At 39.9% G+C, this 14762-nt stretch overlaps 1 protein-coding gene across 6 annotated transcripts in view; it reads right to left on the bottom strand.

Moving 5' to 3' along the window:
- SOX6 (SRY-box transcription factor 6) overlaps positions 1 to 14762 on the bottom strand; it is a 581763-nt gene that overhangs the window by 493304 nt on the left and 73697 nt on the right. For 4 of the 6 annotated variants that reach the window (XM_042446807.1, XM_042446812.1, XM_042446813.1 and 1 more), the window contains exon 2: positions 5834 to 5896. The gene's annotated coding sequence lies outside the window, so the exon portion shown is untranslated. Of the gene's footprint in view, positions 1 to 2990; positions 3113 to 5823; positions 5897 to 14762 lie in introns of all 6 variants that reach the window. The other 2 variants (XM_042446810.1, XM_042446808.1) reach the window with 2 other exon arrangements.

Genomic DNA, 14762 nt, shown 5'->3' with positions numbered 1-14762 from the left:
TATACGAAATTAAAAATTCACAGAGGTCAAGAAGTATGCACTCTGTCACCTGCAAAGTTGTATGAGCCACTCAAGGTGAAGGGATCTATCACCTTCATTCCCTTCTACACTTTGCAACACTTACATCCTGCTGAGTGGTGAATACTAATAAACTTCAGCAGATGGAGAGGGTCCACTGCAGAAGGTGAGATAGGGGTAATTGATTTCACTGGTGTTTAAAAAAATCTCCTTCTATGGATTTGGATAGCATGAGGTAAAAAAAATCACTACTTTTCACACTCTGTAACCTAATTCTATTTTGCATGATCTAAGAATTTCCCCCAAGCCTAAAGGTATGTACATAAGAAAAAGTCTGAATCACAGGCAAGTAACTGATAGCCCCCTATATATCTCTGACTTATAATACTCATCATCCATTCTTAGCCATTTTGGCTGGTGCTGATGGGATATGGAGACCAACAACATTTGGAGCACCACAGCTTCCCACACCCCAACCAAAAACTTCACACAGCTGCAAAAACATGCCCTTTATTAGGACTGCCTCATATGTACCAAAATGACAGAAGTGATCAACCTTTGAGTTCTGTCACTCTCAAAAGCTTGTTTGCTACTTAGCAAGACAGAACCATTTAGCCAAGGCGTTCTAGATACCTATGGTAGTAGCTCTGATACTGGGGTTATTTTTTGCCATTGATTGCTCCTAACTCAAGACACACAGTCACTCTTGAGACTGAAACATCAGATCTAAACCCTGAGAAAGAGGATCATACTAGATGAAATGTATACAACTACAAAACTTCATACATAGCTTAAAATAACTACAAGACATTTGGATCACAGTACTATATGTTTTTATAGGTGAAGTAAGGAACCTTAGTTATGCACTCAGTATTTCACAGGTTGTATTATATTTCAGTATGAAAAAAAATGTTTCAAGATTGCCACACTGCCATATGTGATGAATATTTCAATCTGTGGAACAGTGCAGTATTTATAATGACAACAGATTTTTTCTTACTAAATAATTTATCTCACCAATCTTTTTTGTTTAAAATGCCAATTTGATGAGGAGCTAACCATTCACTTCTGTCTTCCTAAATAACTAGCAGACCAATATCTAAAAATAATCCAGTAGATTAACATCCTGGATTCTTAATAGTCCTCATGATAACCCTCATATACCTCAACCAGCACTGCATCTGTACTGCAGTAACAATGCTGTTTAACACCACTTTAACTGCCAAAGCTCAATTCTCTGAAATCCTGGGATTTGAAGTTTGTTGTAGCACCAGAGCTCTCTAATAGCGAGACTACTTTCTCACAAAACTACAAATCCCAGAATTTCAGAGCATTGTGCCATGGCAGTTAAAGCTCTGTCAAACTGCACTGTTTCTGCAGAGCAGATGCAGCCTAGCTTGTATTTTCTCTGACTCCATAAGCTTATGTTTCTGCTTCAAAATTTACACATTACATTTTCTTGTCACAGGATCAGCTCATATCTGAATCCCAAAGACAACTCCAGCCAAAATAATTTGGAGAGCCAAAGAATGGAAACATATTTATTGGACTTATATCACCAAGTCCTCCCAAAAATAGGATTCATGCAACTCAGTCAACTCCATAAATGTTATATGGTAGAAAATGGGATACTGGAAATTAGTTTGTAGATTGATACCTCATAACAACCTGTTAGAATCATCATCCAGAATATCCTTGGGGGAAAAAATGTTTTTTACACACACATACATCTCTTATCAAGACTCCATTCTGACTTTCTTGCTTATAAAATATCTTTAAACCCCTAATATGACAAACAGCATCCACTTATTAAAAATACAATATTATTCTGCTTCACAGATGTGCGTGTAATATAAATATGTATGCACTGGACATAATGGAGATTATCACATGGTTATCATCCCTAAAATGTGGCTAAATCATCCAAAAACTGTGATGGTGTGATTGTCAGTCATGCTTGTTTCCCATTATTAAATTATTAGGGAGGCGTCCTGCTCCTCTCCCATCATCAAAGTGTTCACACAGCAGCCATTTCTCCCATAACGGAAGTTCCCATTATAGGAGAAATGGCTGCTGTGCAAATGCTTTGGTGAAGGGAGAGGAGTGGGATGCCTCCTTGGTGATTTAATCACAAGAAACAAGTGCAACTGGCAATCACACCATCACGGTTTTTGGATGATTTAGCCATGGTTTAGCGATGGTAAGCCTAGACCAAAGGTTAAGGCTGACTTGCAGAGGTTAAAACTGTTTATCTCTTAACTAACGGTAGATTTACACAACTTGCAAGTGTGGGTGACACATTGCAGTTAAAAACAACACAAAAGAGTTTCCATATTGCCTCACCTTACCCAAGAAAAAATGCTTGCTAGTTAAGACAGTGTGAATGTTCAGCCACAAGTCATCAAGACATGATGAATCAAGTAATGAAATGCTTGTGTGAACCAGTGCAAGGTCCATCGCAGAGCCTAGATTTTATATTTAGCTCAAGGGAATTTAAAGTTATAAGCTATAAATACTGGATCTCTACAGAGTACAATAAATCCTTTAAATGACAGAGCAAGATTAGTCAGCTGCACTGTAAAATGTGCTTCACAAGTCTATCAACATGTATTACGCTACAGTTCTAAACATATTTGCTAGGGAACAAGTCTAACTGATTATAAAGGAACTTCCTTCCAAGTAGTATTCTTATATTTTAACCTTGAGCTGTGAGCATCATTTTAAAGGAATTAAAACTAAGGGTGTTTGAATGTTCTACCGTGGATCCTGTCCTTCTGAAATAAGTCAATGAAATGTCTGTGCAGTTAACTTTAAATAGAGTCAATGGCAGCCTTACCATACATAAAACTTCAAAATTCAGTATATTAACTACAGCCTACTTACTTTATCTGAATGCTATTTTCCTGACCACCTATATCTTCTCATCCCATCTGACCAACACCAGAAAGAGCACTTTATGTGAGAAATGTTACCTTTTCACAGATCAACAATCCTTCCTCAGTCAGATTTCCTTTTTTGGAAGAGGGCCATTTTCAGCATTCCTCTCTCTTATTCCAGAGTATGCAAATATGAATAGATGTACAAACATAATATCCTTAAAACACAGAACATAGTATTACACTTTCCAGGACATCCTTTAGGATTATTATGGTATATATTATATACACCTATGCATGCACACATATTTCTACTTTGTTGTTAACTGTCCCCCAAGTCAACTTCAAGTTACGGCAGCCCCATGAATGAGAAATCTGCAAGTCACCCAGTCATCAATAACCCACTGCAAACACCATAAATGTATTAAGGAATACATTATGAGTTTTTACTACACACACACACACACACACACACACACACATATCCATTTTGATTGTTTCAGATTTATTTACCCAGAATGCCACCACAATGATGTTGTTAAAACAGAATTCAGATGCAGTAACATATTGTAAACACTTTATCCAGTATGTTGTTATGCATCTCTACTCAGAACTGTGCCAATTGATTCAATAGGTTTATTCCTAAGCAAGTTTACATAGATATTAGCTGTGACTTATGAGTCTCCCTAATTTCAGTGGGTCTAAGTATAGATGACTGAATCTAAACCAATGACTCTCTCTTTCCCAGATTTCTAAAATACAGACCATATTCAACAAAAGGAGAAACATCAGAGTTTGGGAAACTTCTTTTTTGAACAACTCCCAGAATACCAGCGCGGTATACCCTCCAATTGCTCTGATTTGGCAGGGACAGTCTCAGGACCCTATCGCATGGGGTTAAAACCCCAGTTTACCTTTCCCAAATTCAGTCCTAATTCTGACTTCTAAAACTGGTTACCGAAGTGGCTTACAAGACTCGGGCTGCATCCAAGACAGACCTAGGCAATGATTCAGATGTGATTTCTTTGCGATAACACCCAACTGTATCCAGAATTAGGACTGAATTCAGGAAAGGTGAGCAGGGGTTTTAACTCCATGTGATAGGGTCCTCAATCTGTAATTCTGCATCTTCAGCTGCTTTTAAAATGTTCCAGTTTCTCTCTCCTCTTCTCATCCCCCCTTGTTCTCATCTTATTTCAGTTGCTGCAAACTGAGTTCAAAGAGCAAAAGTAGTTTTACTCAGCAGCCAGGGGAGAGGAGAGAAGTAAGAATGGAGTCTTGTCCTCCTCAGTGGATGCGGGCGAAAGCAAATATGAATACAGATTGAGCATCTCTTATCTGGAATTCCAAAATCTAAAATACTCTCAAATCCAAAATTGTCCACAAAATTGGATGGTTGAGATAGTGATATCTTTACTTGCCGATGGTTCAGTGTATACAAACTTTGTTTTGTGCACAAAACTATTTTAAAATGTCATGTATAAAATTACTTTCAGGCTATTTGTATAAGGTGTATATGAAATATAAATGAATTATGTGTTTAGACTTGGATTCATATGCAAATATTCCAAAATCCAAAAAATAATCCAAAATCCAAAATCAAAGCATTTCAGATAAGGGATATTCAACCTGTATTAATATATTCTTTGGTTGTAAAAATCTATGATTAAAAACAATTTAGCTAAGAAAAAGGTGGGCAAGTTTCAGTTCTTTGAAAAGGGGATAAACAAAGAAGTTGACATGGCTCTACATGTGCTAATCTAAAAAATGCTTGTACCTATTCTATTTGTGTACCCTGGTCCTAGAGACATTCTTCCAAAAGAACAAGTTGACACTGTGAAAGTTGCTATGGCCTGAAACAGGTGGGCCAAAAGGAGCAGCTTCCAGCTACTCCAGGGGCATTAGTATTCATATGAACCATGCTCCAGAGCTCCTGCCGGCAGCTGGCTTTGGGATCATAGTGGCAGCCCACTATGAGAGCGGGCCATGTGGTTGCCACAGTCCCTGGCTAATCACAGGCCAATCGCAGGAGGATGCATATTACCAACTGATGCCTAGAAGTCAAAACCTCTACTTCATCTGTTAGCTTCATGAATTTTTTCCAGCGCACATGCATTGCAGTAGTGATTTGGCAACCCTGGCAAACTATATTAGAATATACAGGCTTGTAGCTCAGGGCTCCCATTCACTTCGGATTCTGGTCTGTCATCATGAGAGACAGAAGCACATTTCATTCCATAAATAAAATTGAATCCTTGAGTCACCAGGTCTGGTCTTCTAATTTCTTACAGGAGGAGGAAAGTTCTCTTCACACTCAATTAACTCACCAAGGGGAGAGAAGAAGAGAAGGCAAAATCTTGCCCTTGCCTATAGGTTCAGACAGAAGTAAACTGCAGCCTCTCCACAATTGTGTGTTCTTCCCAGTTTGTCATCTTCAGCACACTCTGATGTTGATTGACAAAAGATGCCCTAGTTTTTATCTGTGAAATGTTGGAGGGTGTAACATTGGCCATACACTCACTGGGGGATTATTGGAACCGCAGCCACATATCACCTTCTGCAGCTCTAGCTAACATTTTATACACAGCGTGAAGATGGGTCCATCATTGAATGTGCCATCACATGGTATAAGAAAGCCCTTCCTTGAAGTGAATAGTCCAGTTCCAGTGCAGTGTGTGTGGAGAGTACCAGGCCCTGAGCACCAAGGCATCATCTAAGAGAAGAGAACTTCAGTGGATCTGTCCCATGAATGGATGCATGGAGGAAACTCAATTGCACCCAGAGTTTTGTGCTATTTATTTTTACTACGCCTTCATGTTGTGAACACTTCCAAATTCAGTGTTAGACAGTGAACATCAATTTACTACTATTTTTTTAAAAATAGCTTTTTAGTCAAGTATAAAAGATATTAAAACATAGCAATACTTACAAATACTTACAAGAAAATCAACTCCAGCACCCAGAAGTCACTGGAAAATTTGTTTTGAATTCATGAAACTGGCCTGCAAAAGAAAAAAAAGGAAAGGGGGGAAAAGAAGACTTAAATTAAAGAGGGAAAGTTACTCCTTCTTCCTCTGCCAGCTTACCCACTTGCCTGCATGGGGCACCTGATCACCTATGGTGACCAGACTAGTGCTTAAATATGAGTATACAACCCCCCCCCCATTTTACTGTTTTTTTCAGTTAATAAACATTTTAAATCATGAGCCAAGTTACAAAACTGCATGCTGTAAGAATGTTGTGTTAAAAAATAACTTTGTTTTATTCAAGCCAACAGATGCTAACAGGAAAAACAATTAGATGTGTTTATTCAATGTTGAATGTAGCGTTAATAGAAATGACATATACACCATGGCCAATGATGCTTTCATTCTACATAGATTAATATTCTCCATTGTGGGTGAGTAGAGCCAAACCTAAATTCTTTGGTCTAACCAGTTTGTGGATTAGGCTGAAAGTCAGTCTAATACAATGCAGTCAATACAGTATTAAGCATTATTCAATTTAACTTTCTCCCCTTTTTTTCCTAAATGCCCCTTAGAAAGGTAACAGATGCAACTCAGAGCCACAGGATTGCCTTATAACATTCTTTTGCTCACACAAAGAGGCACTTCATGGCTCTAAATATCCCTGGTTTGCTCTCTCCAGAACCCCCAAGTGTTAGAAGGTAGTTCAGCAAGGAGTTTATTTTTATTGTTTGCTCTCTATGCAGCTGTTTTGGTTCCTGAGAAAACAAAAGGCACTTTGTTCAAAGCCCTTGTTCTCCTCCCCCCCCCCCCCCCCCCCCCCCCAGAACCTGGACATGGATACTAGCAATCTATCCTGAAATAGAAATAGAAAGGAATATGAAGCATTAGTTTGGATTGTAAACCTGTGCCACTCCCACTGAATTGTTTGCAACTGATCATTTGGAATGGTGGAACTGCAAATAAAAATGTATTACCGTAGGTTCCTGCATTTGGTAAACCTCAGAATTGCAACCATAGAGAGTTTCTGTACAAAGGCTTCCACAACTTCAAAATCCTATTACTTCTGAAAGATTCTTTGGAGAATTACAACTTGTTGCACAGTGAGCAATCCAACTTCTATTACTACATAGGTTGAGATGGGGAATGAGCTAAATACAGTGCAACATTTTGCAAATATTTTTATTGGACTTTTGCACTATTTTAGCATATATTAATTAATATATATTGTAAACTGCTTTCAGTTTCCAGCCTTGGAATAAATGCAAGATATAAATGTATATTAGTGAGGCAGCATAGGAAGTGTCAGATGATTTGCAGCATTATATATTTTATTTTAATTTATCAATAGATATTTCATATACACTCTCTGACACAAAAACATGCATTTTGTGTTGCAGACAAGCATCTTCTTGCTGTACAAAATGAATAGGCAAATGTTAGGCATTTATATAGATGCAAGGGCAACCCCACTATAAGGCAGAGTGGGGCTCAGTGAAATATCGCAGCAAAGTGTTAAGACTACAGAGATGAGTGAAAAATATGGCCTGCCTACTGTTGCCTGGTACAGAAGAAACCATTGTCCTACCACCAGTATTGACATATGATTTGCTGCAGGCCTAGAGAGTAACCCTAACTCCAAAGATGGCCAAGAGCCAGCTGAGTAAACACTAGGCCAGCTCAAGCTGTGCTAAATGCAAAACCCTCTCAGCCTGGGGATTTTCAAAATTCCTTAGCACTATCTTTGCCCTGGCCTAAATATGCTGGTATTGTTGCTTGGTCCCTGGGATGGAGGAGATGTGAATTTGGTGTAACTAGCTCCTTGTTCACCTCACAAATGTTCCACCCCTATTTTGACTCTTCTGCTGGCTGATCTTAAATTATTCTAAGGACAATACATTGGCAGATCATTGAAATCAACTGTTAGAACAGGGTTTTGCTGGTAGAAAAGCATGTCAAACAAACAAACAAACAAGCTTCATTTATATACCGCTTCATACCGCCTAAGCAGTGTCTAAGCGGTTTACAACTGTAAGCTAATTTGCCCCCAACAATCTGGGTACTCATTTTAGTGACCTCAGAAGGATGCAAGCCTGAGTCAAGCTTGAGCCCTTTTGCTGGTCTTGAACTCGCAACCTTGTGGTTTTGAGTTTGAGTGAGTGGCTGCAGTACAGGCATTTAACCACACAAAAAACCTTGTGCCTAACACTAAAACCCCTTACAGCTGCTACATCTTTGAGTTAGAATGGCACTACCCATTGACTACCATACATAGACACTGGATGGGAGATGCCATTTTGTTCTTTCATATTAGAAAGAGAACTGTTTTAGGTCAGCCCCATATTAGTGATTTCTCACAGACATTATCAGCTAAAAAATGATTATTTAAATGAACGTTGATGCCAAGCGACTGTTAGGAAAATTGGATGTACCTAACCTTTTGCATTTAGAACTGGATAGCCCAAAAGTGTACAGTTTTTATTCTGAGATAATTATATATGCTTACTGGGGGTGAGGACTCAGTAATGCTAAAAGTTTCTACCAGTGGCATCACTAGGTCACCCAGTGCAGTAACTCATGATATTACACACACCCTCCATTGACATCCTCCCATACCACACCATACACAAACCTTAGTAATGTTTTTGAACTAATGTTATGCATAAATAGTAATTCCTGTATAGCCCTGAATGTAATGGAAATAGTTGTGACATAATCAGCTAGGAAAATTAAATACCTTTACATGACAACATAATATGCACAACCTAAATGTGTTTACATTTATATAGTTTCATGTGGTTACATTGGAAATTTGGTAAGATGTGATGTTTTTAAAGAAAATTTTAAAAGAATATTTTTAATAAAACCTGAGGCCTCACCTTTCTCTGCCCCGTGAACCTTGCCCCATTCACACCATCTCTGCCACTAAGCTCCAGAGTTAAATGGATGCGAGTGAACACTATTTCTGCCAAAAGACATGGTGTCACCCCCCCTTATGGTGTCACCCAGTGTGGCCCACACTCCCCTAGTGACACCCCTGTTTTCAACTATGCGTGCTTGTTTGTTCTACCATGTTCACCCATGTGAATTTTTAATGTTACAAAACACCATTAATTTATCTATTCTTTTCTCACTAGTATTAACCCAGTAAGAAACTGTACCAAAATCATCATGTCACTCAAGCATGAAATGTCTACAGTACTAAGCATTCTTTGTCAAAGCACACTACCAAGCCCCACAGAAGTGTTGTGTTCATTTAGTTCTACTCATTATCATACTATTAATTCCCTAATTATATGAAATGAGCATGGTTTTCTGTGTGTGTTGGATTTTGTTGAACAAGTTAGCTGTTCTGTATAGAATGCTCACAGGTTACCCAAACCAAAACCCAAATGGATAATTTAATTACAGAATCAGGAAACCTACAGCCCTCAGGATCCCCTCTGCTTCCCCTACTAATCTGGTACTAAATTTAGGCTTTTTAAAAAAAATCAATTTGTGTCAAAGGAGACTTTCAAGAAAAGCCTAAATTGCTGCCGTGTCCATTTTCCCATGAGTATTGTTAGGGAAGTATACGTGAGAGCCTATGTGGTGTAGCAATTTGAATGTTGGACCAGGATTCCAGGAAGCCAGAGTTCAGATCCCTACTCTGCTGTGGAAACCATGGACAAGTCAGACTCCCCCAGAGTGAAGTAAAGGCAAATCCGTTCTGAACACATCTCACCTAGAAAACTACGTGATAGGTTCACCACAGGTTTACCAAAAGTCAGAAATGACTTGAAGGCACACAACAACAACATTACTGGTAACATTTTGACCTCTCATTTCATGTCTTTTTAATCCATTTCTTTAAAACATCAGGTTTCACTTCCATCAACATTTTTTATCATTCCTAAAATTTGTGCATTGTCTAATAACATGAAGAAGAAATCTCTCTTTTCTTGGTGTGAAATATTGGGCCACATTCAGAAATAAATATGGATAAGCAGTGGTGATCCAATCACTTTTCCTACTCATCACTTTCTATGCCACTATAACTGTAGTTTGAGAAAATCATAGCTTGCTGCAAATCCTGGTTCACTGGCAAATTATGGCTTGAGCAAATCATAGTTTAATGTGTTTGTGTGACATCTGTGTATTTGCATGCAACAGCAAACTGTGGTTTCACTAAAAAGCTGGCATGAAAGAAAACTGCAGCATGTGTGATGAGGAAAAGGTCTGTGTGCCTGAGAATCACAACTGATCATTCACAGACCACAAACCATAGTTTGTTATTACTGAATGCAGACACTTCAGTACTTCATTTGTTTTAGTCAAATCCCTCTCTTTAGTCCTGCTCCCTTACAGTTTAATAACAACACATGAAAATAAGTACTGTATTAGGTCAAAGTTGTGTGTGTTTAATTTTGGGCTGCTGTTAAGGGCTAAAGGAGGAGGTCCAGAAAAAGAGATGGTAACTCTAGTTTTAACCCAATACAAAATCAACACATTTCATTTCAGTTATCAATGTGATGCTATTGTGTATGTCTGCAACCAGCTCTGAATCTCATTATCAGATGATTTATGCCATTACTGTGCTTTGGAGACACCAATTAAACAAGGACAGCAGTTCGTAAGGTCACAGCTAATTAATCCGAAAAAGTATAAATACACTTTAATGCACACCACCTCATGTAGAGAATTTAGGAACAAAGCATCAACAGTTTATAATGGGTTACACAATTAAGCATGAAGGTTAAACACACACATACACTCAACTCATCTTCTATGCTTTACTCAAATAGATATTTTATTATATACGATATTTTTAAGTGAAGAGAAAGTACAGGGCAGCAAAAGAACAGCACCATAAAGATTTTGTATTTGAAAGCCTTGGCGCTTAGGGCAAAAATGCAAGTAAGTGAGAAGACAGAAAAGGGATAACCCTGCCCAGTGATCCTGAGCAAATTAAGGTCTCCTGTTGTTCTGATAACACCTCAGAACTGGGAATCAGCTGCAGGCTGCACCATTATAAAGGCAGTCAGCCAGGCTGGGGGGAAACCATACAGCTAGGTCATTTCAACTTTGTTTCATCTGAACAAGGTCAGTATATTACAGAACCACTTTTTCAGCAAATATCTGCTAGCCCAGTCTTGGACCTTCCCACTCCTCTTACTCCAAATACACATACACACACATATTAAAGAAAAACAGCTTCATTTATATACTGCTTCATACAAAACTAGCAGTCTCTAAGCGGTTTACAACTGTAAGTTAATTGCCCCCAACAATCTGGGTATATTGAACTTTATCCTTACTCTGTCCTAAAATATTTTCTCATTTTTCTACTTTTTCTTACTCCTCCTCATCGTATTCATATAAATGTAGATTGTAAGGCTCCTATGGAGGATTTTCTTATCCTGGGAGAAACTGATAAGCTCACAGGAAAGACCCCACCAATTTAAAGAGCTGTTTACTCCAAAAAAAAAAGATTTAAAAGGAGCTGCTCCACAGCTGTTCTGGGAACGATGCAGTGGTTAAGTGCTGGACAAGGACTAAGGGAGGCCAGGGTTCAAACCCCCATTCACCTATGGAAATCCACTGGGTGAATTTTTATTGGGCAAGTCATACTCTCCCAGCTTCAGAGGAAGGTAAATGCAAACCCTCTCTGAACAAATCCTGCCAGGAAAACTGTATTTCACTGTAAGTCAGAAATGCCTTCAGGAAACAATAACAACTGTTCAAGCACAGACATTTAAAGCCACATTTTATTTGATCTCAACGAAGGCCCCATACAGACAGGCCAATATAAAGCTGCTTCGGGTCACTTTGGAGGTATGCTGTTTAAATGATGAATGTGGCCTAAGTGTCCGGAAGCCATGCCAAAGCCATACTCCAGACCTAAGGACCTTTTTTCCCTCTTTGTACACTTATTACAAACTGCATAAATGATACAGTCCAAAAGATGCTTTTAGTTCATTTTCCTTAGCTGTAACTCAACATAATGAAGGGGAGAATCTTAAGAGATGCCCTCTTAGCTTTTACCTGCCCAAGGTATATTGGACTGCAGTTCAGAGGGTCCCCCAGCCTGGTATGATGAAACAAATATTGAACACTACCTGCTACTATTATTTTTTTGGTTTACATTCTTCAATGACAGAAATGTTCTCAGCAGAGCCACTAACTAGGTGTTATAGAGAAATAGCTGTGAGGGGGACACAATTAATGCTTTGCTCCCCCATAAGAATTCTGCTCCTCAAAAGAAAATTCCTTCAGTCGCTAAATTTCTAGCATTGCAGAGAGTAAGACACTGAAAATTGTTCACACCTATAAGTCTTATGAGCCATAGTTGTTTGAGTGTTTGGACTACAACTCTGGTGACCAGAGTTCAATTCTGCATTTGGCCATGAAACCCACTGGGTGACCTTGGGCAACTCACATGCTCTCAGCCTCAGGGCAAGGCAATGGCAAACCTCCTCCTCTGATTATTGCCTGGGCTTCTAAAGCAATGCATAGTGAATTTTAAAAAATACAAACACAGGTTAAAACACTTTTTAAAAAACTGATTAAAAACAAGGTTTAGGAGTCAAAGGGTCTAAAAACCAGGAGTAGGCAACTTTTGCGCCGGGGGCCGGGTTGCTGTCCTCAGACAACTGGGGGGCCAAAGCCAAAAAATAAAAATTAATAATTTTTAAATTTTTAAGAAAAAATAAACCGGGACCATGTAGGACAACCTTTCAAATGTGGACACTTTTGTAAAAAGTGGAGGACACGCAAAAAAATTTGCTGATTTTTTTTAAAATGTTAATATGAATGCATGTTTCTGAGGCATCTATAGACAATGCCCCCCCTTGCCCCTGCGGCGAGAGGCCAAAGGCCCCACCGGGCAATCGGCAGCAGGACCGCGGTCTGGATGCGGCCTGGCGAGGCCTTGGACCAGGCCGGTCCCAAGGCCTCGCGCGGCCGCATCCAGACCGCGGGCGCAGGTTTCCTACCCCTGGTTAAACCGATCAAAATAAAGCTGCTTCGGGTCACTTTGGAGGTTTGCTCTTTAAATGATGTATGTGTCCTAAGAGGCCAGAAGCCATGTCAAAACCATGCTCCAGTCCTAAGTACTGGAGCACAGCTTTGATGTGGTTTCTGGCCTCTTAAGACACATGCATCATTTAAACAGCAAACCTCCAAAGTGACTCGTAGAGCTTTATTTTGTACTGTCTGTTCGGGCCCAAAGACTCTTCTAAACAGTACATTCTTTGCTATCTGCCCAAAGGTCCAGAGGGATGGACCCAATCTGACTTCCACTGGGAAGGAGATCCACAATCGAAGTGCTGCTACAGATAAAGCCCCATCTCATGCACTCACTAAGCTAAGCTATGCAGATGATAAGACACACCATGCACACAGCTCTGTCCTGGGAACCTATCTCAAGATTCTCTCTTCTCCTTTCCTTCAGCATAGTTTTCATCATAGCTTTCAAGGTACTGTATATAATTTTACAAATTTTGTTCTCACCAAGAAAAAATGTACGAACAGTATGTTTTTAATGTTCTCTTTTTGTATGCTTTTAATTGTATTTTTCCTTTAAATTGTGAGCCACGTTGAGTCCTAATATTGGTGGGAAAGTGGGATATAAATATAATAAATAAATAAACACACACTAGCCACAATTTTTGGAACAAAGCACATAGATACTCAAAACACATGAACTCATATAATGCAATTCTGGCAGCCTAACAATACGCATATAACTTTGATGCCAGCACTGTTTGCAAAATGATCAGCCTTATCGATTCAAAGCACTCCAGCTACTAAAAGAGGACATTTTTGTAACAAGTGGTTCTCAAGAACCTAAAATCTGATAAGAAGTTAAACAAAGTGCTCCCTCCAACACTCCCCCAGATAACCTCTTCTGACAGTTTTTACTATTTAGTTCTCTTTAAAATAAAAAAATTATGGTGCTCACTAGAGAGAGTAATATGGACCATTATTGCCTTGCTGTTTACTGTGTTGTTTGCATTGCACAACCACTGTAAAACTAAAGCAGCTGCTTCTGATCTCAGTTTAAATTCACAAACCATTTTCAAATCATGCATTAGGTACACACCCTATTCGGCAAATCCTACATCTCCCTGCTTGCCAAGGTTTCATGGCAGACACTACAAATACCAGAATTTGCTTGCTGTTCAAAGATACTGGAACAAGCAGAGCGCATATTCAGAATGCTTTTTCATCTAACTTAGAGATCATAGTTATCCAAAATGTTATTAATGGCCTGTTACAAATGGGCCATATAGTACGTGCAGAGCGCATACTATGGTTAGGAAGGGGCGGTGCTTCCGCACCCCCCCTAACCCTAGTACACGCTCTGCGCGCACAAAATGGCGGCGGCCATTCCACATGGCTGCCGCCATCAATACGTCACGACCACGCTGCCTCCAAACGAGGCAGCGTGGTTGTGACGTATTGGGGCCATGCCACGGCGCCTATGGTGCCTTTTGCGCGACCCCAGAAGGAGCTCCGTTTCGGAGCTCCTTCCTGCTTTGCGTCGCTGGGCACAGCCTTCAGACGGCTGTGCCCAGCAACGCAAGGGAGAAAGGGGCAAGCGGACCCTTTCTCCTCCTCCCCACCGCCGCGGGGTGTCCTTGGGGCTGGAAGCCTCAAGGACACCCCTTTCCAGGCTGCAGTGAAGCAGCCTTTTGCCACTTCCCCGCAACCTGCAAAGTGGTGGATCGGGGCCTCAATGGCTGCCGTTGTGGCAGCTGAGGCCCCGATACTCTGGGGAAAGCAGCGCCTATAGGCCACCTCAAAGGGGCGGTCTGTAACGCGCCCCAGTCTTATAAACCAAACGTTTCTACCTATAGAAAGAATTTGAGCCACCCCCATCATCACAGTGGTTTTCAGGCTCTATTGAATAAGAAGGACT

Source organism: Sceloporus undulatus, chromosome 1 (genome assembly GCF_019175285.1).
Source record: "Sceloporus undulatus isolate JIND9_A2432 ecotype Alabama chromosome 1, SceUnd_v1.1, whole genome shotgun sequence".
Lineage (NCBI taxonomy): Eukaryota > Metazoa > Chordata > Lepidosauria > Squamata > Phrynosomatidae > Sceloporus > Sceloporus undulatus.
This window is presented reverse-complemented; position numbering and strand designations above follow the sequence as displayed.